Below are 27169 nucleotides of genomic sequence, written 5' to 3'. Positions count from 1 at the left end.
ATAAAAGCGAAGTTATGTACAGAAACACAGATTAACACAATGAAGGGGAGTTTTTTTCTATAAGTCCTTTGTAAAGCATTCTTTCTTCTTAAAAGAGGACAGTTTTTAGCTGTTGCTGCCTTTAAGGTGTGCCCTTTCGGGGGCATGGACACCCATCAACTAAAATAGCTGCTTTACTCAGGAACTCCAGTCCCCAGCTGCTAAAAAGCCCTCATTCTCCGTTTCAGCATCCACTTTAACAGTTTTATTCTTTTAGATTTTTAACAACCGAAGTGCAACCAGTAACCTGAAGTCTCAAGTCAAAGACCCAACCCATTATCACCATTGACAAACTTGTGATAATCACCTATATTTAAAGACAATTAATCAATCACCCTTCTGACTGATTGGATAGCCACTGACCACATTTGTTGGTATTTGGTTTTGCAGCATATCTATTTATAAATAATATTTTTCCGCAGCTGAGCAAAAGACCATACCTCTACACCAATCTCTCAGTTTAGGGGAACTCTCCAAACAACAAGCAATAAGCATGCACTTTTTACAGCCGGACTAGGCAGCGCAGCTGTCAATCGACAATTATGTCAGAACTAACTGGAAGGCGTGGATTTGGCTCCTCCCACATGTCGGAGCTATGTTTATATAATCTGATTGGGCAGACATTGTGTACTTCCTCAGAAAGAGTGCTTATTTTGATAATATATTTTCTGTTGCGTTGCCCAGTGGCACTGACCAAGTAGTACTATAACAACCCTCTTTGAGTGTCCTAGGGGTAATGATCTCTTTACATAAATTGCATGTTTGTCCTTCTACTCGGTTTACATTGTAGTGTCACTAGCCGCACAGGCTCACCGATTCTGCCTCCTTAGCCTCTGACCATTACCAGTTACATTACAAAAGGTCACATACATTTTTTAGGCATGGGGATTTGATTTGGGGATAATCACAGGATGTTGAGCAGACAGACTTGAACCTGGTTCCTCCAGCTCCAAAATCTGCAGTTCAGGCCGTAACTCCACACACTCTACAGTATTGTGGTGACCTGCTAGAATATCACAACTTCATCTGCTAGCATAGTACTTTGAGGGGTGTTGAAGCTACTAGTTGGTGCGCCTTTATATGAACTGTTAGAACAACTTAAGCAACAGACAGTAGCTTTTCTGTTACTGGTGTTGGTGGCTGCTTCCGCCTAACCGCTTTCTTGCTTTTTGCTGCATTGCTGGGACTCTAGAAACCGCCTAGTGTTCTCATTTTCAATGGTTGAAAAATCTCATTTCGGTTTAATAAAGACGACTGAATCTTTTTACACTAGAATCGTATACAATTTAGCACAAAAGCAGGTTGTAATCATAGCGCTTTGTTTTGTGGGAGCGTTGCCATTAAGCCTACTGAGAGTAAAGCTGTTGAAACAGTTTTTTGATTTCACTTGTACATAAACAAAGATTTTCATTTTTAATATCTACAGGCATTAAGTCTTCGACGTAGGCACTGCCATCTTAACTTTTGTTTTATATTTAAATATTTATCAAAGGTTTGAGTAAAGCGAGACGCCATATGTAGAGATTCTATATATATTTATTTGTTCAAATTAAGATTGCAGTTCTCAATAGAACTATCTGAGCTAGTTGTACACGGGGTGAATTAACATTTGTTAATGATGGAGTGAAACATTGGGGTTTTTCAGCTGAGTTAGTACTGTGGGTTGAGGACGCTAGGATGACAAAATGTGTAGTAATTGGGCAATACCTCATGACACTCCCACAAAAAATGAAGAAGACGGCTTAGATTATGCATATGTGGCCCTGTTAACGTTTGGTCTATCTGCATGACATTGTTTCAATCCTTTAACCGGTTCCGTGCTAAGGATGGAACCGTTCCATTCTCAGCCACGGCGGACATGTGCGGAGGACAAAACTGTTCCTTCCTCGCACCCACCCACGGTGAAAGCGCTGGTGCTCACTCCGTGGGACGCTCCTTTAAACCCCCTCACCAGAGATGGGAGCGGACACCCCCAACTTCCCCCTAGGCGATCTGATGACATCGGCGTGCTTACGATGCGCAGACATCATCAAATGCAGCCGTGGACGTGCTGTGCCTGTTTGGAGTGGATTCCTGCGCCTTGATTGCGGGTGGGGCCGTGATCGTGGAGCAGGTATCTATCCACTAGACCAACAGGGATATAGTTTTAAGGATTTTGGGTTTGCGACCCATTAGTCAGGGGTCGCTCCCATGGGGGCATATAATATCTGTGTCTTCCCCCCACCCCCCCAAGCCCCGCCTCGTTCGGCCATTTTTTCAACCGATCTGCCAGGGACTTTAATATAAAGATGATTATGGGGAGCGACCACTTTGGGGAAATTAACCACTAGACAACAGGGAATTTTACATTCATATTTCGGGGAGTGGTCCCTTGGGCAAGGGTCGCTCCCCTTTATTCGAGCAGTATTTAGGCTGTTTTCTACGCTCCCTGGGGGTCAGATCGATCATCATTTTAGGATTATCTGCCCTCATGGGGGATAGAAAGCCACTGGACAACAATGCTAATTCCTAACTATAACGTGTGTGAAACCTATGGTTTTTTCAGTGAATATATATATATATATATATATATATATATATATATATATATATATATATATATATAAATACACACACACACACACCCACACACACATATATATATATATATATATATACACACACATATATACACACACATACATATATACTCACATATATACACACACACACATATATACACTTTATACTTACCTGCTAAATACTTACTTTTTCGTTGTAAAGGCATGCGTGGTAAAGGCATATGCATTGAAAACGCATGCGTGGTAAATACTCAGTCATTGTAATAATCGCGTTGTTAAGGTATGTGTTGTAATCCCATGTGTGGTTCCATCATTCGACCGTGCGGAGGAAGTGCCTCTTAAAGGAGGACACTGGTTTGCCGATAGTCCAGCAAGTGGCATCTGGATTATAGCCAGAGTCTGAAAGGCTTCCCATTGGAAGTGCTGAACTCTGGGTTGCCCAAACATGGTACAGCCTTTACTGGTGTTGCAGGGTGTAGAGTGAATACTGAAATGTTTTAGTCTATTAATTTCTTTCAGTTGTTGATGGACGATATTTTTGGGTTCAGATTGTTGACCAGACAAATTTGTATGCTGAACAGTATTTAATAGAAAACAGTGCCAGACTTGAGCCCCACCCTAGAGCTATCTGGTGGACTCCCAACATTTGGGATAAGTTGAAGTTCTTGGGTCTAACTTTTTTGATGGGCTTGATAAGGAAGCCATCTCTTTCTACATATTGGTCTCCTAGTCCCTTGATGGCAACGGCTACATTTCCTGCCTCCATGAGTCATGATCGCTATTTGCCTCTGCTTCAGATGCTGCATTTTGTTGATCATGCTTCAGATCTGCCATGAGATCACCCGACTGTGACCGTCTTTTTAAGATTCGGCCTGTCTTTGATCACCTTGTAGATCGATTTTCAGTGATCTATGTTCCAGGGAAAGAAATAGCTGTGGATGAATCTTTGGTCCTGTTCATACGCTGTTTGGTTTTTAAGCAGTAATTTCTAGCAAAAGGGCACATTATGGAATTAAGATGTATATGCTGTCTGAGAGCAGTACTGGATAGGTCTATATTTTCAAGGTGTAAACTGGTTGGGATTCCACTATTAACCCCCCTGGTTGTCCATCCACTTTTGGAGTTAGTGAGAAAATAGTGTGAAAACTTGGGAGAGGACTTTTTAACAAAGGTCACAATTTATATACAGAGAACTTCCACACTGGTGTGCCATTGTCCAAAGTAGACACTGTTGCTTGTGGCACAATCCGCTCTAACCGTAAAGGTTACCACAAAGAGCTTGTATGGAGAAAGCTTCAGAGGGGACAGTGCAGTGCCTGGCTGTGAAATTTGCAGACAGGAGAGATGTCCACATGCTGATAACCATTCATGATGAAAATACTTCACCTGTGAGTGTTAAGGGTCAGGTTACTAAAGTGTGAACCTGTGTGCATTTTAGAGTACAATAATAACATGGGTGGTGTTGACAGAGTGGATTGGAGGTTAGGGAATTACAATGTTGCTCATAAGGCTTACATATGGTATGAGAAGTTAGCTATCCATTTGTTTAATCAAGCAACCTTCAATGCCTTTGTTATATTCAAGGATTGTTCTCCAGATTCACAGATTACATTTTAGCAGTTTGCGATAGTCAACCTCGTTATAGTGGAACAGGCAAGTGTTCCTAGAGCTGGAATGGTGGAGGATGTGGCTAGATCGTCACTTTCCTGATTAAATTCCTCCCATGCCAAAAAATAATTAAAAAACACGCTTTCCCAGTAGAAGATGAAGAGTCTGTGTCCTAAGAGGTGTGCCGAAATAGAGTTGTATGTACTGCCCAGAGTGTCCTTCTAATCCTGGACTGTGTGAGCCCGCATGTTTTAAATTGTACCACACGCGACTGAGTTATTGGGAGCAACAGTGAGCCTAAAACTGAACGTTCTGTATAATATTATATTTGTTGTTCAGATTTCATGGTTTGTATCAGTGTGATGTATCTAGTTAGAGCTGCTGTGTTTGTAGATATAGTTTTACATCTACTTCCAATTGGTTGGCGCTCTCTTTTTTGATATAAAAACATGTGAAGGCTGAGTGCGTGGACAGGCGCTTGGCTGGCGGTGTGCGTGGACTGGCGCTTGGCTGGCGGTGGACTTGCAGTATGTGAATAGTAACTTGCTGCTGGTCACTACACACAATGCTAGCCAAATGCCACTCCACACACTCAGGCAGCCAGTGTGATTGCTGTTGGTCCTGTGGGTGTATGAAAGTGATGGGTCCTTGAATGGCTCTGTCTACTGATGTGAGTGTTATGTGCTGGGCCCGTGGCTGTCGCTATGAATGGTCTTGTGTGTGTCACATATGAAAGATGTGTGAATGGTCTGTAAAGCAGTTGGTGCCTTAACGCGGTTTTACAGCTCATGAGATGCGAGTCATTGGTCTAGGTTTTTGTGAAGCAATTGCAATCAGGTTCATCCAGATGCATCACACGCACATCAGTCTCCTATCTCAGCGACATTTGCTCACATCTGGGACAGGGAGTGTACCTGGGGGATCAGATATAAAGGAGTGCCACTACCCAGAGGCAGCCGGTGTCCAGACCAATGTGCTGCACCCCCCACCCCCTCTGAGTCTGGCAAGGAGCAGTCGGAAGGGTTTGCAGTCTGGAGCACATGGCCCCTGCAGTCCACTTGCGGACAAGCTAACAAAATGGCATCCCAAGCAGGCAGTATGGGGATCCTTCAAACCCCCGTAACTTACTCAGGGTGGAACGCCTCCTTTTCACAATCCGCCCATCTCAACAGCTCTAGCCCCCAGCAATAAGCATCAGGACACAGAGGAGACTTCTAACATATGGTTAATTGCTGGCGAGCGGGAATTAAGGCCAAATCCAGAAACCTATCAGTAACTTCCCTCGCCGCTGAACATTCAAAAAGGCCCTGTGAGCATAATGTGGGGCTAACAGGGAAGTTTATGTCTGTGCCTCCCCTCATCACTTGTAAAACTATAGTCCAGTAAGGAAGTAAAAGCGGGCAAGACCAAACCATGTGGCAAAAATGTACATCCCTAGGTCAGGCAGCGAGGGTACTTTGAGGGCGCAGCCGGAAATATTTCATGAATAAGATGCGGGGTTAAGTAGGCCCAATGAAGATAGAAGAATTGAATAGGTTTCAAGAGAGCGTTCCTAGACACCTGGAAACTAGCCTTTAATATTCTTCTCCAAGAGGAATTGGAAAGAGGCGTTCCGAAGTCAGTCTCTCAGCAGGCCCGTAAGGCTACAAGTAGTCGTCTGGCCCCCTCCAGTAAAGCCCTACAAAGCAATGCGACCACAATCGTTCGGCCTGTTACAGAGCAGAAATGGCACATGCAGTCGTGTTTAAGGGCTCCGCGCCACCAGCAGTCCACCACTCCTGTATTATGTAAACCAGGGTGCCATGGAGCAGAAAATGGCCTACTGGTATATCATAAGTCTCCCAGAGATTGGAGAACAGGAACAATTCTCCACCTGCAAAAAGGTCCCCCAGAACCTCCAGCCCTGCAGACGAACATTCGCAGAGACCGGCCACCACCCTGGGCAGGTTCAGCACCTAACTACTAAGAGAGGTAACTCGCATATGTATGGAATCAGAGTATGAGTGACAAAACGAGCTGGGTCAGACAAAAGGCACAGTCCTAATCAAGACGCTCAAGGCCCGTACCCTAGGGGCAGGCATTGGACGCTATATAAAGCCCAACAGGCAATCCTTCAAGGGAGAGCCACACAACGCAGTCCCCACGCCTTCCCTGAGAAAGACACCACATGCCACCCACTGCAACTGAGCTGCTAAGGAATATAGTTCGAAAATGGAAGATGCCAGTCGAAAGGAATAGTGTATCAAGTTCCCATAAAAACCGCTGAGGCAGTTCTAACGAGAGTGTCGCAAAAAGATAAACACTGTAGCATAATCATCTTTGAAAGAACCACACAGCCGTTGACCAATAGAGGCAGCATGGTCCAGAAGTTAACGGAGTGACACAATACGGTCAATACTCACCCATAGTTTCCCTCATATACCAAGTCCAGAGAGCAGTATATTGCCACTTCAAGGTACCACACCATATCTCGCTTCCACCGCATTGTCTATGCTGAGGGGATAGAGCTTCACTCAGGGGCATCATCCTGCAGGGGGTAGAGGCACGACTTGTCCAAACTGACCTGAAGTCCTGAGCAGGCCCCAAAAAACAGACAACGCTGTAAACGCTTCCGAAAGGTTACCATCTCGTCCCTGAAGATACAGTAGCATGTCTTCAGCATATAGAGACAAGTATGTACAGCTGGCGGTAATAGTTAGACCCAGATAGTTAAGTCCCCGACAAATTGTGCAGGCAACAGGTTTATTACGTAAATAAGGGAGAGAGGGGGCAGCCCTGCAGAGTTCCCTGCTCGACTGCGAAAGTGCCAGAGACCAAAGCACCAGGGCAAATCGTGGCTAGAGGGCCAGTGTAAAGCAGTTTTGTCAATTTAACAAAAGGGATGCCCAGGCCTATATTAAGAATAGTAATATACAGTAAGTCCCAACGGAGCGAATCAAACGCCTTCTTGATGTCCACTGAGACAACCAGAGCCACCAAGGGGAGAAACTCCCTACAATCCAGTGCTAGGAACAATAGTCGAATATTAGGCATGGTGCTAAACGTTGGAATAAAGCCAGTTTGATCCGTATGAATTAAGGACACATGTGGGGGAGGAACTGAGTAGGTAATATTCGACTCAGTATTTTATAATCAGCATTAAGCATAGAGTGGGGGTGATCAGAATATAGCAGTGAAGGCAGGACTTGTCCACGCTGTCCGGAGTCATTGAATGCAAAGGCAGCATAAATTTCAATCTGGAACACAACTAAGCCAGGTACCTTACCCTTTGCCATCACTTTGATTGCTCCACAAACCTCCTTCTCTGTGATCTTCACACCCAGCTGTTCTGCCACCCGAGTCAATGACTATCAGCTAAGAATCCAGACAAAATTCAGCATGCCTGCCTCTGCGCACGCTGATCCTAAAGAATACAACTCGCGATAGTGCTGTAGTAAAATGGCATTAATCTCCGAGGGTCCCAGAGCTAGAGTGCTGAATGACACTCTGCCCTCACAGGCAAGACAAGCCAGCATTCTGCCGGACTTTTCTTGCTCTGCATTTGCCCTAGCCACATAGGCCTCGTAATCGGCGTTCCACTAACAAAAAGAACTTCTCTCGCTCCTCCAATAGAACACCTCTAACATCCGGAGGCCTCTCCAATCCACCGGGGAGCCCATCCAGCACAGCCTCCCGTCGTCGGATCTCAGAGAGGAGTTGAGTGCGAACCTCTACTTTACTAGAAGTACAGTGCCCCTGGAGTACCACCTTCATTACTTCCCACGCCACTCCGATAGAGGAATTCAACCCAGCATTATCTATCCAATACTGCGTGTTGTGTTCCCCCAACAATATGCGAAAAAGACCGGATCGTCCAAAAGCCCGAATCTAAACACCAGTTAGGGACCTTAGGGTTGGACGGAGACCAACTAAAAGTGCCTAGCATAGGAGCATTATCAGAATACGTTTTTGCTAGGTATTCCTGCCCCACCACCCAGTCATATAAGGACCTGTATGTGAAAAGCCGATCAAGGTACACCTCGAGATAATGGAAACTAGAGCGATAAGAATATGCGCAGGACTCCGGATGAAATACACACCAGCAATCTATTAAATCTAACTGACCTGACCTAAAAGGGCCACAACCACCAATCTGCCTGTGAATGTAGCAAGCAAAGGTAGGTGTGAACGGTCCAGACTCCGATCCTTCATAATAATACACACAACTAAGCAAACAAGCATTGGCATAGCCACCAGGTCTCGCCTTTGGGATCTTTAAAAGTGTTTAGCCAGAGCAATTGCTTTTGCCAATTTCTTTAAGCTATGGTGTAGAGCATTGCGGCTGCTGTGCAGCATGTTGAAAAGTTTGAATAAAAAAGTGTTTTAAACATTTTACGTTATAAATATATAACCAAGACGACAATATGTACAATTGAACGACTGTGTCCAAAAAGAATTAACATAAAAAGACTTCTAGTCTTTTTCTCCTGGTGAAGCTGGCAACTTCTTCCTGCCTGTTGTAATGCTGGTTTGTTATTGATTATTTTTGTTATGGAGGTGGGTGGGTGGGGGCATAAACAACGGGATGGTGGATTTGTTCTTTTTGTTTCAGAAGTTCTTCCTGTCTGCCACGTAGAGAGAGGAGCCAGGTGTCCTGCTTTCACTAAATTTAGATTAACAATTGTCCTGAAAGCATGGGTATCGCATTACGTTTGATGTTTTTGAAAGCTGCAGGAACTCTCTATGTGTTAGCTGAAACGGGACCAATGATAAACTTGTCGACTTTCTAGATTACTCATTATAAAACCTGGACAACAGTCGTGCACACTTCAGTTACCTTTTTCTATGGCTTAATAATGAGTGCTTCTACCTTTCATGAGCCCTGTAAACAGGTGCAGTTTCCTCGATGTACCTGTATACTCGATTCAGATGAGGACGGTAGGCAGGCCTCGCCAGGATTCGAACTGGTGACCTTCAGGTCACATGTGATAAATAGCCAGCTTTAACTCACCGAGCCACCTTACTTGCTAAGAGACGTGTAGAGCGGGTTCCTTCCCCTTTGTGAAAGTTTTCTGAAACTACCAGAGAGCATTTGCAAAGGAGTCGACATGTGCAAGTGTTCTCCGATGTAAGCGTCCCACTTGGTTTTCAGCTGTAGAACACTAATACCTAGTGTGGTGTACACAGCAGTAACAAAAAGGAAACACAACCAAAGGCGCCGACACAAATCTTGCAGCACTTACAAAACAGCTTCTCACTGGCAACCGAAAGAACTAGACGGTCTGCCACGGAATCCCCTAAACATCTACCTTTTTATACTTTTTGGCTCCAACATTTTTATTGTTAATTGAACATAATATGAAAAACATAGCACAGGAATAACAAGATGGCATTAAATGTATTTGCAGGTTTTTATAACTATTAGTACAAATATAAACGATACACCCATCAAGATGCAACTTGAAACCAGTGAGCGTACACATATAGGTGGACTTTTTCAAATTCAGTTCAGGCTCGCTTAAGTCACTTCACCCCCGCCGGTAACGTCCGATAGGTAGCAGGGCAGCCATTCGTCTGACGATGCTTTCTTTTTCCCCTCCTCCAAACCAAGTCCACCGCCCGCCACGTCTCTCAGGTTTTCATTCACTCCTAACAAGCAGCTCGGCAGCCGCCAACTTCATGAAAAATACCTCAAAAAGGACGTTTATATTCCAGGTTTGCCGCAGGGGTTGCAGAATTAATTACATATTTTTCAGAACTAGGAAAGCTAGAGAGGCCGTCAGAAAAGGATGCTAAAAGCTGGACTTTAAACCCTATCCATTTATGTGCATAAGCGCAAGTACCCCCACATTGAGACGGCTCTTTGAGCGGGCTAATTAATTTGAGCGCACATATCTCCTATCGACTGCTTCCAGCGCATCAATGGGAACTTGAAGTTACAGGGGCCAATAAACATGCATGTTGGTTATTAGATTATAGCGGTAGTTCTGCATATACTACAGGCCTGAGACACGGGCCTTATTCTAGTAATTCTCTTTATTTTTATTATTCTCTGTGGGTTGTGTATGGCAGGCTGGGGGTGGAGTGCTTCGACAGGCGTCTTTCCTGAACGACAGGGTACTCGAACCGCTCACGACGGTTTAAGGAAAGGTTGCGGGGCTGACCGACAGCGCTGAGGATAAGCTGCAGAACGGACAGTCAGCGCACAGAATGAGTTACAAGACAGGCAGACAGTACAAAGAGGAAATACTGACAGCGCAGAGGATGGCGTGAAGTGCGAGTGGATACTGCAGAGAAGCATGGCCGCCGGACAGTGCAAGACACGCAGCGTTTACCTTGCCACTCGTGCACGTTTGGCGTTTCCCTTGCGGGAGCGAGCAGGGCGCCATCTGTTTTGAAAGTGCGATCAAGATAATTACAAACAGATGGTGCCAAAGCTCGCTCCCGCAAGGCAAACGCCAAATGTGCATGCGTTGCAATAGAAAGCAATGCAAACGTGCACGCTTTTTGCCAAAATGCTGATCAATTCCAAAAGGTCCCCTCCTATGTAGCGCACCACCCTCCAAGGAGTGAGACATACAACCATCCTGTTCAAACAATATCACACAGAGGCCCCAACAAGGTAACAACAAAAGGTCGAAGAGCCAATTAGATCCATAACCATACCGGAAGAGTATGTATAAGGGAGGAGCCACCAGCAGCAGGTAGAAACTCACAAGAGTGAAATCTCGTGTTAATAAAATTTACATTTTGAACCTTTTACTCACCCTCGTGCCAAATTCAGTCAGTATGTGTGTGTACTTGAGAAATAGATAGTTGTAAAGTAATTTTGGACTTTTCGGTCTTTCTCTGCCAGGGTGTACATTGTCTGTAGGGAAAAATCTACAAACTCTAGATATTTTCATAAACTAGACACCCAGGGGAGTACAAGGTGGTGTGCCTCTCATAGATCCCTTAAAGTGTTCCAACCCACCATGCCCTGCGAACCTCAAAATGTGACTAAAATCACATTTTCCGTGCATTTCTATGCCATATTCTTCCAAAAAAAAAATGCTATCTCGCTTGTGTGGGTGGGTCAAAAACATATTGTGGAGACATAAAAATATTCTACCACAAAATTACCTGATTTTGCAAGGGGGCACCAACATTTTTGGTCCAATGCTGATCACCCATATAGCAAAACCTACCAAACTCAGACATTTCTCAAAACTAGACACCCAAGGGAGTCCAGGGAGGTGTGGCTTGTGTGGATTCCCCAACGTTTTCTTACCCAGAATCCCCTGCAAACCTCAAATTTACCCAAAAGTCACATTCTCCTCACATTTCTGTGTGGGGAAGTTGTGGGATCAGCGGGCCAGCACACATTTCCTAACACCTAGTGTTCTCCTCGGTCTTCTGGTAAAAATGGTACCTCACGTGTGTGTGTGGGCCAAGTGCCTGTGACAGGGAGGAGCCCAAAACATGTAGAGATTGCCCTTCTAGTCCCACTTTGGCTCCCCTTCAGTTTTTCATTTTCTATGTTTGAGGCTGAATCTGCTATAGGCACCCAAAGTGAGGTATCATTTTTATCGGGAGACCGAGGGGAACGCTGGGTGGTAGGACATTTGTGGCTGACTGCAGTACATTTCCTCACAGAAATGCAAGGAAAATGTGTTTCTTTAGGCAAAGTTTGAGCTTTGCAGGGGATTCTGGGTAAAAGAAAACCTGGTGATAACTACGCAAGTCACCTTATGCTGGAATTCCTCGTGTGTCTAGCTTTAAAAAATGAACTGGGGTCCAAAATCCACAGCTACCCACATTGCAAAAACCACATTGTTTTTCAGTGGAAAAATGTAATGCGCCTACCTTGCGTTTGGCGCCCTTTCATGTCACTGGCACATGCCCTACCCAAACAAGTGAGGCAGACTTTCTCGAGAGACTTGGGAGAACACTGGGTGGTAGGACATTTGTAGCTGCTTGCAGATAGCAGGACTATTCCTCATAAAAATGATTGGATGTGTGTTTTTAGGCAACATTTGAGCTTTGCAGGGGACACTGATTTGCCTGTTCCTGAAAGCTGGGAAGATGGAGATTTTAGCACCGCAAACCCTACGTTGATGCCATTTGCAGGAAAAAAAACAGACCCTTTCTTCTGCAGCACTTTTTCTGCCTGAGGAGCTCCCAGGAGAGCGGTAACAGCGAGGATGCTAGCAGGTGTGGGGGTGGTTGCAGCCCTGCGCCTGTGAAAGGTCAGATAGCCAGTCAGTCGGAACAAGATGGTGGCTCCATAGGCAGCCTTGGACTGCAGAGCTGGTCAAAGAAGCGCACTGAGCAGGTGCAGCCCCGGTGCTACTCCTGACTGCGGCACCCACGGCTGAGATTGAGTGCCGGCATTGGGGACCTTCTTGTGCGGCTCCCCCAGACATCTAGGGGGAGAGGGCCCAGAGGACCCGGGTGCTGCTTGAATGGCCCCTCCCCTCTTCCTGCCTCCGTGTGCGTTTTCTCAGCCGCGAGGCTCAGCATCAGCTGTGGGGGAGGCAGCTAACGTGATGCCTCCCCCTGCATTTGTGAGCCCAGGAAACCATGCAAGGCCCGGAAAGCTGGTGGTGCCCCCCCTCTCTTTCAAAACACCTGTGGGGGAAGCCCATTGTCTGTTGGGAGCAACGGGCATCATCATATTGTTGGGGACCTAACTGAACACCTTAAAGTCGGGCGGCCCATCAGTTTGAGGAGGCTGAACTTTTTGGAGTCTGGGACATCCAACTTGTGCAGTGGGGGCCTACCCCCTTGACTGTGTTCTTGGGGGCACAGGTGGAGGTTGTCATGGTGTCTTCTGGGGGCATCTACTTCTCACCCCTTTCCTATGGACTTCACCCCCTGGATCGACTCAGTGCCTTTCAAGAACATCCCATACACAAGGAAAGTAGTTTCATACTACTTTCTCTCCCTCTCGAATGCTCTTCGCCCCCTGGAGACATTGTTGCTTCCCCGGAGGACTCTGGTGGGGATATGTCTCTTCCGACACTCTGACCTTGGGGACCTACAGAGACAAAGAAAGCAACGGTGACGCTCGGTAGCCTCATCATTGATTGCCTGTACTACTTTTGGGGTGGGACCTCCCCCGTCCACCCCTTCCTCATCGGTCATGGGCCGCACTCAGAAGAACATGGATGACCCCATAACAAGTGCACCCCGAGAGGGAATAAAGCAGGGCACCAAAGGTAGGATACACGCTACATGGACTCCAAACTGGGCAAACTGCTGGCGAAGTTATACTCCATCGCAGTCTAACTTTTCTCTGCTCCACAAGGACCATAAAAAGGTGGCTGGGAGAGTATCGACCTTGGAGACTACGGTTTAAGCGTTGGTATCAGAGACCCATATAATGGAATGCCGTCTCACAGATTTAGAGGTGCATACAAAGTGTGACTGCCTACTGGACAACCAGAAAGAAGGGGCCGTCGCAATAATATCATGGTCGTGGTTCTGCCGGAAGGATTGAAGGGTGACGCCATACTTTACTTCTTACAGGACTGGCTTCAGGACGGAGTGGCCCCTGAGGGTCTGTACAAATTCTACGCGCTAGATCGGGTGCATAGGGTCCCTGCATTCCTCTCCCAAACCTGGGGCCCCACCCGGCCCAGTCATAGCTCGCCTCCTCCCTTTCCAGGGCAGGGACTTTCTACTGCAACATGGCCCAACTCCATGGCCCTTTCGCAGTGGAGAACGCAACCGTCTCAATGTACTCTGACTTTACCTTTCAAGGACAAATACAGCACGCCTCGTTTCTCCAAATCAAGAGACGTCTTTGTGAATTGAAGCTGCCATACTCACTGCTTTTCCATGCCCGATTGAGAGTGCAGGCTGAGGAGAAAACACATTTCTTTCTGGAGGCTACTGCAGATTGGGACTGGCTGGAAAGCTATGATATAAAGACTGTACGACCCAAACCTATAATCCCAAGGCACTGCAATGTCAGATGTGTGAGCGATCTCACAGTCAAGGAGTAAACTGATCAACTGAGCAGCACGCGGTGGAAGAGCGGATGAGAACTGTGGAGATAGCGGCCTCACCGCGCTTCTGTGGGAACTCTCCGCATCCTGCCCCATTTTCTTGTAGGGGCTCTGTGGCGAGTTCTGAGCGCTTCACAGTGCCTAGGCTAGAGTATACTCTCAAAGGGGATAACCCAGGCACAGTGGACAACATCATCTGACCTCTAAGTGGGGATTACTGCTATTTCCTTCAAAGGATATAACATGTTCACCCACCCACAGTTTGAAGTCCGATTAACTTGCTGCACTTCTCCCTTTTTTGTGAGGAGCTGGGGGGCGGGCACTGGGTCACAGACCTTGAGCTGTGTGCGTACTGAACTAATGTGTTTTATTCAAATTGGTTGCTGGCTTGACTGGTCTCTTGCATCTCTAGAGAGGTCCAAGGAGGGCTTGGTTGACTATTGTTGTTGGGCCGTGGTTATTTATGCTTGGACAGGATGTATCTGTCTCAGCCGGGTGACTTTTCATGGGTTTTTGTTTACTGGTTTCGACATTCATTGTTTTATTGTGTGGTGTATATCTGGCAGATGTGGATGCGCTGGATAGCTAGCAACTGGGATTTTGATGACCCTTTTGGGTCCAGGGTGATTCACGTCTAGCCCACTTGGACGCTTGGTGGAATATCCAATAGACTCCAGCTGATAACCTGCAATGTGCACGGCCTGTCCTCTCCAGCTAAACATAATGTACAGTCTTACTTAAAATGGAAGGGAGCACCGGTAGCATTTCTGCAGGTCACCCATCTGACCAGCGTTGAAGGCAGAGCACTCTATAGGAGATGGAGGGGGCAATTACACCGCGTACTCTGCATTTGTGAGGGGGGCACTGATTTATATTAGACCTGGGGTACCATTTCAATTACATAAGACAAAAGTAAACCTGGACGGTAGATTCGTCCTGATGTTGGGTCGGCTAGATAGTAAGGACGTTGCATTGCTCAATGTATATGCTCCCAATACAGACTTCATTACTAGACAGTTTGGCCCTACCCCTTCCATCCATGCTACCTTATACCTGCATTATGGGTGGAGTCTTCAATTGCATTGCAGACTTCCATATGCACAGATGCCATCTTCCGTTATGACGGGCCCTTGTGGCTAAACTGGCAGAGGCCATGTGCGCTTGGCTGCTGCACTGGGGCCTAGCAGATTCTTTTGAGGATAAGGAACCCTTGTGTTTGGGTGTATTTATATCACTTGTGCTTACATGACCTAGAGGTCATATTGGACAAGATACTAAGATGTACCGCAACGCACAAAAAGGTTATGTATGCAAACTATTTTCCTTGGACATACTCAGATCATTGTCACCTAATGTGCGTATTTTGGGGGTGTCCTCGAAGGGCCTGCATCCCGACCTGGCAGTTAGATCTGGCCCTGCTCCAGAACCAAGCGTTCCGATCCCTCCTCCATGACAATATGACAAATTATTGGATCGATAACGAGGGATCAACCTACTCTGAGGGGATAGAATACGAGGCCTTTAAAATTGTGAAGAGTGGCTACTGTATTGACAAGAAGGCAGGAGTGCACATCCAGCTACGCTTTGATAATTGCCCACAAGAGGCAGTGCTGCCCCTGGAGCTGGGCAAATACCCGAGGGCATGGACAGTTGCTTACCAAATGGGAAAAATTGTTAACAACGGTGGACTGCCTGCGCAAATACGATTACAGGGCTATATTGAGAGCGTCCATGCGGAGAGGGATAAATCGGGGAGCATGCTGGCCTGGCGCCTTCGTGAGAGATGCTGGCCTGGCTCCTTCTGGAGGAGACAGGTAGTCACGCCATCTTTCAAGATCGAGATTTGCAGATGTCCTCCTGCTCAAACACGACCCTATCAATCTGGTGTTTGAGTTACTACCGGCGCATAAAGTGGCAGGGGCGCAGAAAGATGAGGCAACGGTATTAAACTACATCCCAGACTCCTCCCCATCGATCCCGGACCCAGCTGTGGTAGAGCAGTTGGGGGAGGAAATTACCAAACAGAAAGTCCAGGTAGTCATTAAAGGGACAGCCAGCCAATGGAATTTTACCCTGCCTACTCATCAGTAATTGCCCCCTTATTGGTAGCAGTATTTAACGCAGTGGGGCAGCAGGGCATGCCTCCCTTCCGTGAGAGGCCTAGATAATGTTCCTGTTGAAAAGGGTAGACCCTCTCTTGGTGAATTCTTTCATCCGTTGTCCATGCTCAACGCACACTAAGATGCAGAGTAAGATTCTGGCAATTCTGGTTTTTGCTGCACATGTGCAAGTTAATTCCACCTGACCACAAGGTTTTTTATGCGAACCCATAGCACGATGCCGGATATCTGTCAGCTGATGTATGCCCTAGACCAACATAAATCGCTCCGGCCAAATGCTCTAGCTATGTCCATAGATATTTGGAAAGCATTTGACTACGCTAGAGGCAAAATGGCAGCTATGTCCAAATTATCTTTTTCGGAATTTAAAATGGTCAGAGGAATAGGATGGGTTGGTAAAACAAATAAATATCTAGCAGGCGATGGTGTGGTTTTAACCTTTAGGTCCCCCCACCTGGTGCAGTCTATTCTTGAAAGGGCTGGTAACCGCTCTATTATGGCACAGGGAATTAATATCTTACTCCAAAGGTATTTCTACCAACCTCCAAAGGCACAGTGGACCAACCCTATAGAGGGGAGATATCCAGGTACAGTGCGGTATAGGGTACCGGTCAGTAATCGCTTTGATACATTTAACACCCCTAGAAGACAGACTGACTACCTCAACCTAGAGACCTTCATCCTATTCGTAAGGAGGACCCCAATAGTAACAGGTCTGATAATCTAAATATAGGTAGAACCACTGCTGAATATACACAAAAATAAATAAATAATCATGCTTTATTACCGGCTCACCCTAACTTGAGAGAAGTCTCATTGGGCACTAAAAATCTGACTGAGCGCTCTAAACTTATCACAAGTTCAAATCCGGCATTAACCACCAACTGTGCACTAACTTCTAAAAATATCACAGTAGCAAAACCCTCATGTAACATTCACAGCGTTTCCTGTAATCTGTTTTCCTGGAACATCTCAGGTATACGGTCAAAGTTAACTAATCCTCTATGGTGCAACTTTATACCAAATTTTGATATAACGTGTTTTCAAGAAACCTGTGTAAAATATATAGTACACATTAATGGTTTTAAAACCTTTCATACCGCAGCTGTAGATGCGGTATGTGGGAGGGCTCTGTACCTATGTATTCAACAGGGTGAATGTGAGAAAAATAGAAATGTATATTGAAGAGTGTAAGAAACTGGCTCTATGCATACTGCACCAAAGTGAGGTACAGTGTGTATAGAATCCAAGAGTCTCCAGAGGTAGGTAGAGGTTAAGGTTAGATAGAACCTTACTCTCTAAAGTGGTAGCTTGGTCGAGCAGTAAGGCAGTATCAGAGGACAGTCTTAAGCATTTGATGTACCCACTCAGTCAGTAAAGTCAAGAACTGAACTCTAGGCCAATTGTTTTTGTATAAAAAATATACTGTTATTTTATTTCTAGAACCAAGCAAGCCTGGTACAGGTAAGCATATAAATACTTTTCAGCTAAAAGAGGTTGTTGAATACTTTCAAAATACAGTAGGACTTTGTACCAATTAGAGTTTACAGGGGTTGCAATGCAATGCACAAACTTAGTAGACTCAGTACATAGGAATCAATACGCTTTTTCAGTAAAATGCAATTAAATTACTTTTCGGATTACTTTAACTAACAGTGCTGGATCCTAGATTCAGCACCGGGGCATTTCCTGAAAACAATTGAGTAAATGCGTTTTAGTTAGTTGTACGATTTTTAAAGAATATTCTTGTATTTCAAAAGTTAACACTTAGAAACTTTTTCACATAGAATCACCAATGTTATCCTATGGAAAGAAATTCAATTCACAGGTAATTTACTTTAACGTTACTTTTCTTACTCGGTGCTAGATACATAGATTCAGCACTGAGACATTTCCTGAAAACAGTTGAGAAAATGCGTTTTGGTTATTTGTGTGATTTTTAAGGAATATTCTTAGTTTTCAAAAGTTGACACTTAGAAATTTTTTGGGAGAAAAACTGTCAATGTTATCCTATGAGGAAAAACTGGTTATCGGTTTCGAGGTAAGTAATCGGTCTTTTGAGTTAGAGTTCTGGGGTTAGACTCAGGGGTCTCCCAGGGTCAGTGATGCTCTGTTGTTGCACCCTCAGCGGCACTCGGGCTGCCGGGGGCAGAGTGTTGAGTCCCAATGTTATCCTAAGGAGGATAGGGGGACTCCAGTTGGTGGCTGTTGGCAAGCAGGCCACGGGGTTGGGGGAGCAATGCTCCTAGGGTTAAGCTCAGGGCAAGTTGGGGACCAAGTTAGCACCAAAGGGGCACCCTCAGCGGCACTAGGGCAGCTGGTTGCAGGGTGCTGTTTTTAGGTCGGGTGCCCCATTGATTTCAATGGAGATTCTCCGGGACAAAAACACTGCAGGCTCGGGGACTAGGATCTTCCAGGAGTGACCACCACTTCGAGGGGTAAGTTGGGATGTTGAGGGTTGGTTAGGCACCGCTGGGTTGGGCATACAAGGCCGTGGGGCGTCAGGTGCAGGGGTGCCTTGGGACGTCAGATTTTCTTACCCGCTCTGGTAGCGGTGGGGGTCCTCTGGATTGAGGCTGCAGGCGTCGTTGGGAGGCTTGAGGCAGATCAGGGGTTGCCGGATCTCGGGTCAGGATCGCCGGGGGGACCTCCTCGTGGTATTTGTCAACTCGAGCTCGGGTCGGATTCGGCGGGTGCAGAGTGTGCGGGATTTGCAGTTCCTGGCTGGCACCAGAAGCTGCAGTTCAAACATGTCCGGTGTTCACGCGAGAAACAGCTTGGAAAGTGAAGGCATGCAGGTCCTCCGGGATTTTTGAGGTTGCTGTCCACTGGACACGCCGGGGCTTTGCAGGAGCAGGTTCGAGGGGAGACAGGCCTGTAGGGCTGGGGCCAAGTCAGTGGGCGTCGTCCTCTTGTTAGCTCTGCACGGCTTCTCTTCCTTCTCCTTCTTGTGGTTGCTGGATCTGAGGAAGGAAGGTTCAGGGTGCCCCCTAAATACTAAATTTAGGGGCGTTACAGGTAGGTAAAGGGCAGGGACCAATGGGTCCCTTCCCTGGGGTGGGTACACCCCCTATTCTGCCACTCTTCAGTGGGAGGGGGCAGGAGCCTGTCCCTGGTTGGCTGAGTCCCCCCCATCCTCAAGATGGCGGGTACTCGAGGTTGTGCTTCACCTCGCCTCCCCCACCTGAGGGGTGGAGTTGGCAAAGCTGGGCACACCTCTTTTCCTCACTTTTTTCCTGCCGATTCTCCCGCCCAAAGTGGGGGGTAGAACCAGTGGGGATCAGTTGCTGAAAGCAGCGAATGGTCTGGAGAGGCTCACAAAGGTGGCAGGCCTTTGAAGTCTCTCCTTCGTGAACTCTGCCCATCCTGGGGGAGGAAGCTTGGCACCTCGTCCCAGGATGTGCATTGTTTCAGGCCCTTGAGAGCAGCGAGCTCTCGACCCAGGGGTCCAGAAACATGTCTGGTGGTGGCAGCCTAAGCAGCCACTCAGTCAGGTCACTAGTAGTTGGTCGAATTTCAGGGGGCATCTCTAAGATGCCCTCTGTTGTGCATTTTACATTAAATCCCACACTCGCATCAGTGTGGGTTTAATGTGCTGAGAAGTTTGATACCAAACTTCCCAGTCTTCAGTGTAGCCATTATGGTTCTATGGAGTTCGTAATGTCAAACTCCCAGCACCATATACTCTTAATGCAGCACTGCACTTACTGTGCCCAGGAATGGACTTGGGCACTGTAGGGGTACAGGGCTCATGCACCTGTACCCTCAAGACTGGCATAGGGCACCCAGCTAGTGGGGTGACTGATGTATGCCAGGGCAGTGGTTTGTGGGCATGGCACACAGGGATGTGTGCCATGTCGACTCTTCACTTTGTTTTGCACCAAGGCACTCTGCAAAGGCAATGTGTGAGTGTCAGGGTACAGGGCCTCTGAGGGTGGCACAGTAAGTGCTGCAGCCCTTAGAAGCCTTCTGTGGTCACAGTGCACTGGGTACCTGCGGTACCATTTACCAGGGGCTGACATGTGGCCAGAGATGCCAATTGGGTTTGTTTTTGGGGAAAGAACACAGGTCCTGGGAACCTGATTGCCAGGGACACAGGGCACACCAAGAAAAAGTGCATCAGTAGTCTGGCAAAAAGTGTGTGGGGGGGGGGGTGGAGGTTACTGCAACAGAAACCCACTTTCCTACAAAGAGACCTATTAGCAACTGATTCTAATCCACGATGATAGGAAGTACTGCATCGCCCTGACAAATTTTTACATTAACATCCCCCCGAATCAGTTTGGCGTAGTTGTGAAGGAAATGGGCAATGATTTGAAAACTATTTATAGCGACAAGGCAAAGGACATATTTATAATTTTGGGAGGTGATTTTTAATTCTGCTCTACGCCCAAATGATGGAGGGAAATTATGTGGATTTTCATTTTTTTATTTTTTTTTTATTTAATTTTTTTATTTTTTGTTTTTTCACCATCGTTTGCCAGACAAAATTAAGTCATTTTTAACAGCGTCAATTCAACCCACCCTCCCACCCCGGGTCCAAGAAGTAACAAAGGTTAATAAAAAGAACAGTGAAATAGAGGCGATCTTAAATCCATATAAAAGCAAGAAACAATGGATACAATGGAGAGAGAGAGGAAGAGATAAATAAATCACAAATATAAACAAACAATACTCAGCATATACATTATTCCTCAAAAGTATTCAAAGACACAAGCCATCTAGTCAAAGGTTCCCAAACCACTAACCCCCTTTCTCTTGCTCTTCTTCCCTTTTTAGTATAAACAGCTTTCTCCAATCTGTACGTAGCAAGAAATCTAGCTTGCCATTGACTAAAAGAAGGGGGATTCAGGTCTTTCCACTGCGTGGCAATACATATCCGCAGAATAGTCATGGCTACAAATAACAAAGCTCCGCCTTCTTTAACACTAAGTGTCTCATATAACCCCAGCATAATAGTAATTGGTGTAAGTTGAATATCTGATAGAAGAACTCTGTTCAAAAACAGTTGGGTTTCTTTCAGAAGTGGCACAAGTTTTGGGCATGTAGCAAACATATGTACAGAGTCAGCACAATATTCCACGAGGGCAGGAAGTTCCAGGCCCAGTTGTCCATTTAGAAATCTTATTCGGAGTAATATACATAAAAAAATCCAGTTTTATAAAATTGTGCTTGTAATTTGGGAGATAGCAGGTATGTACGTGCTAGACTTAATGCGGAACAGAAAACATTAGAAGAGATATTCAATTTAAGCTGCCATTTAGTATCTACTTTGCTTAGATCATCTGGTCTTAGCTCATTCAAAGTACCGTATATATCTCCGATCCCGGGTACTTTAGAGCCTAGTAGCTTATCCATAAAGACTGACGCTACAAACCCGGCAGAACCTTCAGAGTTCTTTGCGAGGTAGTTCATAATCGCATGATATTAAAAAATCTGTTCATTGCTTAGATTAAAACCGATTTGTAGTTCCTCAAATGACAGAAAACGACCTGCCCTACATAAATCTCCCAATCTTCGTACCCCAGCATGATACCAGTGTCGTAGATATGTATTTTTAAAAATTAATGGTAGATTGTCATTATTTCTAAGTGGAGAGTAATAACTTAGCCTATTAATTCCATATATTTTACGAACATTACGAAAGACCTGATAGGCGCAGATCATTGTCTTGAATTTCACTCGTTTGTAGTAACTATACTGCAGCTGACGCCAAAGACATCCCTTTACTTTTTCCCCCAGCAACAGAACATAGGGAGAGGGCAGGCCTGAGGGAGAAAAAGACAATTCTTCATGCATTAGTTCACAGCAATGTTGTAAAGAGGCAGCCCAGTAATATAGTTTTAAATTAGGAAGAGCCAAGCCTCCTCTCTCACTAGGTAAAGAGAGAAGATTGAAAGCCCTTCTTGGATTCGAATAAGACCAGATAAATTGAGAAAAAATTTGTTCAAAAACTGCCAATATATGTCTGTTAAAAATAAGCGGGATTGCACGAAAAAAATACAACAACTTAGGAAAATATGTCATTTTTAAAACATTACATCTTCCCAATATAGTTAGATGCAAGTTATCAATTTTCCGGAGTGCTTGTCTCATATTAGTGGCCAAAGGGGTCAGATTTTCATTGACCAGAGAATCCAAATCAGCAACAATATCAACTCCAAGATATTTTGCTTTCTTTGTGATTCTGTCATCTGTCCAAGTTATCTTTCTATTAACAACGTTCTGTGTCTTTGTTCTGTTAAGGGCATACCCAGAAATCATTCCAAACTTTTGAGTTTCTTGTTCCAAAGTCCTGATAGCAAGTGCAGGTGCCGGAGTAATTATGGCGATGTCATCGGCATAAGCCATGATTTTAGTGTCTATGCCAAACCGAGATATCGGGGGAATTAAAGGGTTGATTTCAATTCTTCTAATTAACGGGTCAATATAGAGGGCGAAGAGTAGGGGTGAACAAGGACACCCCTGTCTCGTCCCTCTTGTAATTTGTATTGCTTTAGTCAATTGACCATTAATAGATATTTTAGCTGTTGGGTTCTTGTACAGTGCCTGGATAGCCTGAATAATTCTTGGTCCGAATCCGAGATGCCGCAAGATGACCCAGAGGAATTGCCAGGAGACCCGATCAAATGCCTTCTCGGCATCAAGAAGTATTAGCGAGATCGGGTCTCCTGCCACCTCAGCAGCATCAAATAAGGTAATAGTCCGACGTATATGTTCAGTAGTACCTTTTTTTGGAATAAATCCGTGTTGCCATTTAGATACTAGTGACTCAATATTTGCAGATATTCTCATAGCGATAATTTTTGAGAAGATTTTAGAGTCATTGTTTATTAATGTTATCGGTCTATAGGATGTCATCTCAAGAGGGGATTTATTTTTTGGGGGAAATATCACAATTTTGGCGAGGGACCAAGAGTTAGGTGGATCGGCTCCCTCAAAAATAGCCCTTACTACACTAGTAAAAAGGTCTTTAATTTGGTCCGAAAAGATTTTATAAAATTCGATTGGTATGTGGTCCATCCCTGATGCTTTACCGTTCGGAAGACTAGCCAGTGCTAGTGCAACCTCGTCCCACACAGGAATATTCTCCAGCAAGTCGCGTGCCTCAATATTCATTTTATCTGGCAGTGTTCCCATAAGATATTCTCCTATTTTAACTTCCAAGTCTTCAGATGCCCCTTTAACTTCTTCTGAGTACAACTTTTCATAATACTGCCTGAAAGCTTCCTGTATTTTTTCCGGATCTGTGATAAGTCCATCTATCTCACTGTTAATAGAAGTAATGGTATTTATTATTGTCCTTTGTCTTATAGAGATGGCAAGCTGATGTCCAATACGCTCGCTCCACTCATAACATTTTTCTCTAGCGGCAGCCCATTTGATAGCTACTTTTTCCGCTAGGACAGCTCCCATTTCTGATTTAGAGACTGCTACCAGAGTCTGTGCCTCATCTAAGCCTATACCTGTCAGAACCGCCTGAGTTAGTTTTTTTTCCGCTTCTATCATTTGTAGATGTAATTTTTTAATTTGAGTTTTTTCCTGTTGATTCTTTCGTATAGAGAAGCGGAGTGTTTGCCCCTTATGCCCGCCTTAAGCGTGTCCCAAACCACCGTCACTGATGCAGTCCCAATATTAATTTCCTGAAATTCCTGTAACCAACCCGCCATATGTTCTCGATATTTATTGTCATATAACAAAGCCTTTTCAAAAGTCCAAATTGTTCCCGGTCTTTGAATACCCCAGCCTTCTAAACTTAAAATGAGAGGATTATGATCCGACAAAAGTCGAGGAAAAATATCAATGGAACAGCCATGAATAAAGGCAGCGGATATAAAAAAATAATCCAATCTAACTAAAGACCGGTGAGGAGCGGAAAAAAAGGTAAAGCCATTCTGATCAGGTTTAAGGCGAGCCCAGGCATCTATTAAACCATGTGTATTTATTAAATTGGTCAATGCCCGAAACACTTTAGGTTTCCTTCCCACATAACGCCAAGAATTATGAGAGTCCCATGTACTAGAGAGATTTAAGTTTAAGTCTCCACATAATATTATCGGAAGTGGCCAATGTACCAATTCTTGGTTGACATGGTTTATCACCCCGGGATCGTCTAAATTGCTAGCATATACTGAGCAGATCGTAAACACAGGATTGCGAGGTAAAGAGCATTGTACTATAACCCATCTCCCTAGTACATCGGATTTAACCTGATTGATTACTATTGGCAATGAATTTCGTATCATGATCCCTACTCCCTTTATCCGAGCCCCCTGCGAGGTTGCCCCAATAAGTTTGAACCCGAGAGTACTTAAAAGGGATCTCTGGGAGTTTTCGATGTGAGTTTCTTGGAGGCATACCACGTCTGCACCCATCTGTTGTAATACCTGCGCAACTTTCTGCCTTTTTGATACGTCATTCAATCCGCAGATATTCAATGAAACTATACTAAGTTTATTTAATGTGTTTATGATTTTTTTTTCCCTACCTTTTTTAGATGCTAATAATACCAGGCTGATACCTTATGAAAAATCCAGTGATCCCATGTCCCACTTCTTGCCATTTTAAAAAAGAGTTTATCAAATCCCCCCCCTCCTCATCCACCACTCCATAGCCTTTCCAACTGAACAAAACCAAAATCTAAATCCTAAAGATAACATTAGCTGTTAAATAAAATACTAACGGATTGTCTTTTACCCCCAAAATATTCAATAAGGACCTGGACCCGGATCCCAACCCCCACCCCAACCCCCCCCCCCCCTCCAAAAAAAAAAGAACAGTCAGGATTCCCTGAATAATGGAAGCGAATGTGAGACCCCCAGTTGCCAAAAAAAAAAAAAAGGAAAAAAAAAGTCATCAGAATAGTCCAATCTACATATTCTATTGGTAGCCCAAACGAGGAAAGTTCAAGGATATGATTTTTTTTTTTCCTTCCCCCCCCCCCCCCCCCGTTTCCCCCTGCCACCACACAAATTAAGCTAAGACCCCACCCAGATTAGAGTTTTTAAATATGAATTAAATGTCGTTTGTCCCAGTAATCCCAGCATTTCCTATGATCTGAACGGTTTATTTTTTCCTTCTTCCCGTGAATGCCTTTAGATACTCCCCAGCTTTAATTTCGGAAAAAAACATTCGAGTTGATCCCTCACAAATGACTTTCAGTTTAGCAGGGTTCATCAGGAAGGCTTGGGCACCTTGCCCTTGAAAGGGGGATATTAGTTGACGTAGTCGCCATCTTCGCTCCACCGTGGTATGCCCATAGTCTGGTTTTGCAAAGAATTTAATCCCATCTACTTCTCTCTGGGAATTAGGCCTAGCCTGGTCGTAGACTAGTTGCCTTAGGAGGAAATTACCGAAGAAAACCAAGAAAACTCGGGGTCTGTCTTTTTCAGAGTTATTGCTAGCCCGATTTGGGTTTATAGAAAAGGGGAAGCGGTGAGCCCTTTGGATTTCCTGATCCCAATTCCAGTTGGTCTGCAGTGGAAAGGCGGACCGAAGAAGTTTTACGATATATCCTCTGGGATCATCTCCCTCTACACCTTCCGGTATCCCCAACAACCTTAGGTTATTCTTTCGTAGTCTGTTTTCCTGCTCCTCGAGCTTAGTCATCATGTCACAGAGACGAGCTTCCTGGGACACTCCTTGTTCCTTAAGTAAAGAGACCTCAACTTCTAGGGACTCAGTGCGAGTTTCTACCATGGAAACCCGATCACCAATATCAGTACAAATTTTATTTAGTTTCCTTATGCTACCATGGAGTTTTTTACTAGCCCCCTTTGCTGCAAGAGTGTCCAATCTGACCTCTTCCTGGAACTGTTTAATTGAAGCAAAAATTGTGGATAAAGAAGGCTCCTGAAGAGTTTCGTTATCGCGCATTAAGCTCACAGGTGATTGTGCTTTAGCCTCTTTGTCTAAGAAGAGTCCCGAGGAGAGATTATGTAATTCTGAGTGTACCCGCTTAGATGGACTACGTTTCTTGGTGGATATTTTTTTTTGTTTAATAGTCCTTGAGACGGATTGATCCATCTCTCCTTCCGATTTGCTGGTTCCGGTGGAGCTCAATTGTTCGTTATCGGTTTCAGTTAGAGATCCGTCCGAGACGGAGAAAAAGTTCTCACTAACTAGGTCTGGAGTTTGTGGAGCCAGCCCCCCGGGCGTCAAGATTTCCACAGGACACTTAGGTGTGATCAAGGAGGTAGAGAAGGTGGCGGGATCAGTTACGTCCAAAAGGGTATTAGAAGATTTGAGAGAAATGGATGCAGCAGTAACATTGTTTAGATTAAGGAGACCGGGTTCAGACATTAACATCTCGGGTATCGCGTCCGCGGTAACGTTGTCTTGTGGTGATTGCGGGAATAATGTAGCTCCTTGCGTTACAGATAACTCATTGAGATCTACATTAGGAGGGGGCATTTGTTTAAGAATTGGAAAATGTTTGGTGATAGCTGACCCAGCGTTCTCCATTGCCTTTTCCTTTAAATATACAGAGCCCCCTCCAGGTTTATTCGCACCCTTTCTCATGCCCAGATTCCTTTTACCTTTTGAAGAAGGGTCGGATCGGTCCGATTTCTCCGGCTTTTCCTTCTCACCCATCTCCTCATGTACCGAGGTGGTGAGTCTCGTTTTTTGTGCTCTTAGACCGCGGGCAGCCATCTTCCAGCAGTAATTTCTTTTAAAGATTTCAGCGCCTTTGTCTCTGTCTCTGCCACAGATCGAGATCCGTAAAACACAAGTCCTCCTTTTACTCTGTAGTCAAACCGGGGTACTGATTTTGCTCTCAAGACGTTCCCGTTTCTCAAGGTTTTCAAACAATACATGAAAAATAAAATATTTCTGTGGAATAGGACTTGGGTCAAATTATCTCTAATTG

The 27169-nt window shown here is 45.2% G+C and overlaps 1 protein-coding gene and 1 non-coding gene across 3 annotated transcripts in view; one reads left to right on the top strand and one right to left on the bottom strand.

Moving 5' to 3' along the window:
* CREBL2 (cAMP responsive element binding protein like 2) overlaps positions 1–27169 on the bottom strand; it is a 294140-nt gene that overhangs the window by 14334 nt on the left and 252637 nt on the right. The window lies entirely within an intron of this gene.
* LOC146854308 (small nucleolar RNA SNORA69) lies at positions 1334–1471 on the top strand. Its single transcript, XR_014981546.1, has one exon. It is a non-coding gene; the product is annotated as a small nucleolar RNA SNORA69 (small nucleolar RNA).

The sequence above is a fragment of the Triturus cristatus genome, chromosome 4_1, assembly GCF_964204655.1.
Source record: "Triturus cristatus chromosome 4_1, aTriCri1.1, whole genome shotgun sequence".
In the NCBI taxonomy this organism is placed as follows: domain Eukaryota; kingdom Metazoa; phylum Chordata; class Amphibia; order Caudata; family Salamandridae; genus Triturus; species Triturus cristatus.
Note: the sequence above shows the minus strand (reverse complement) of the source record. Positions and strands in the feature narration are given on the sequence as shown.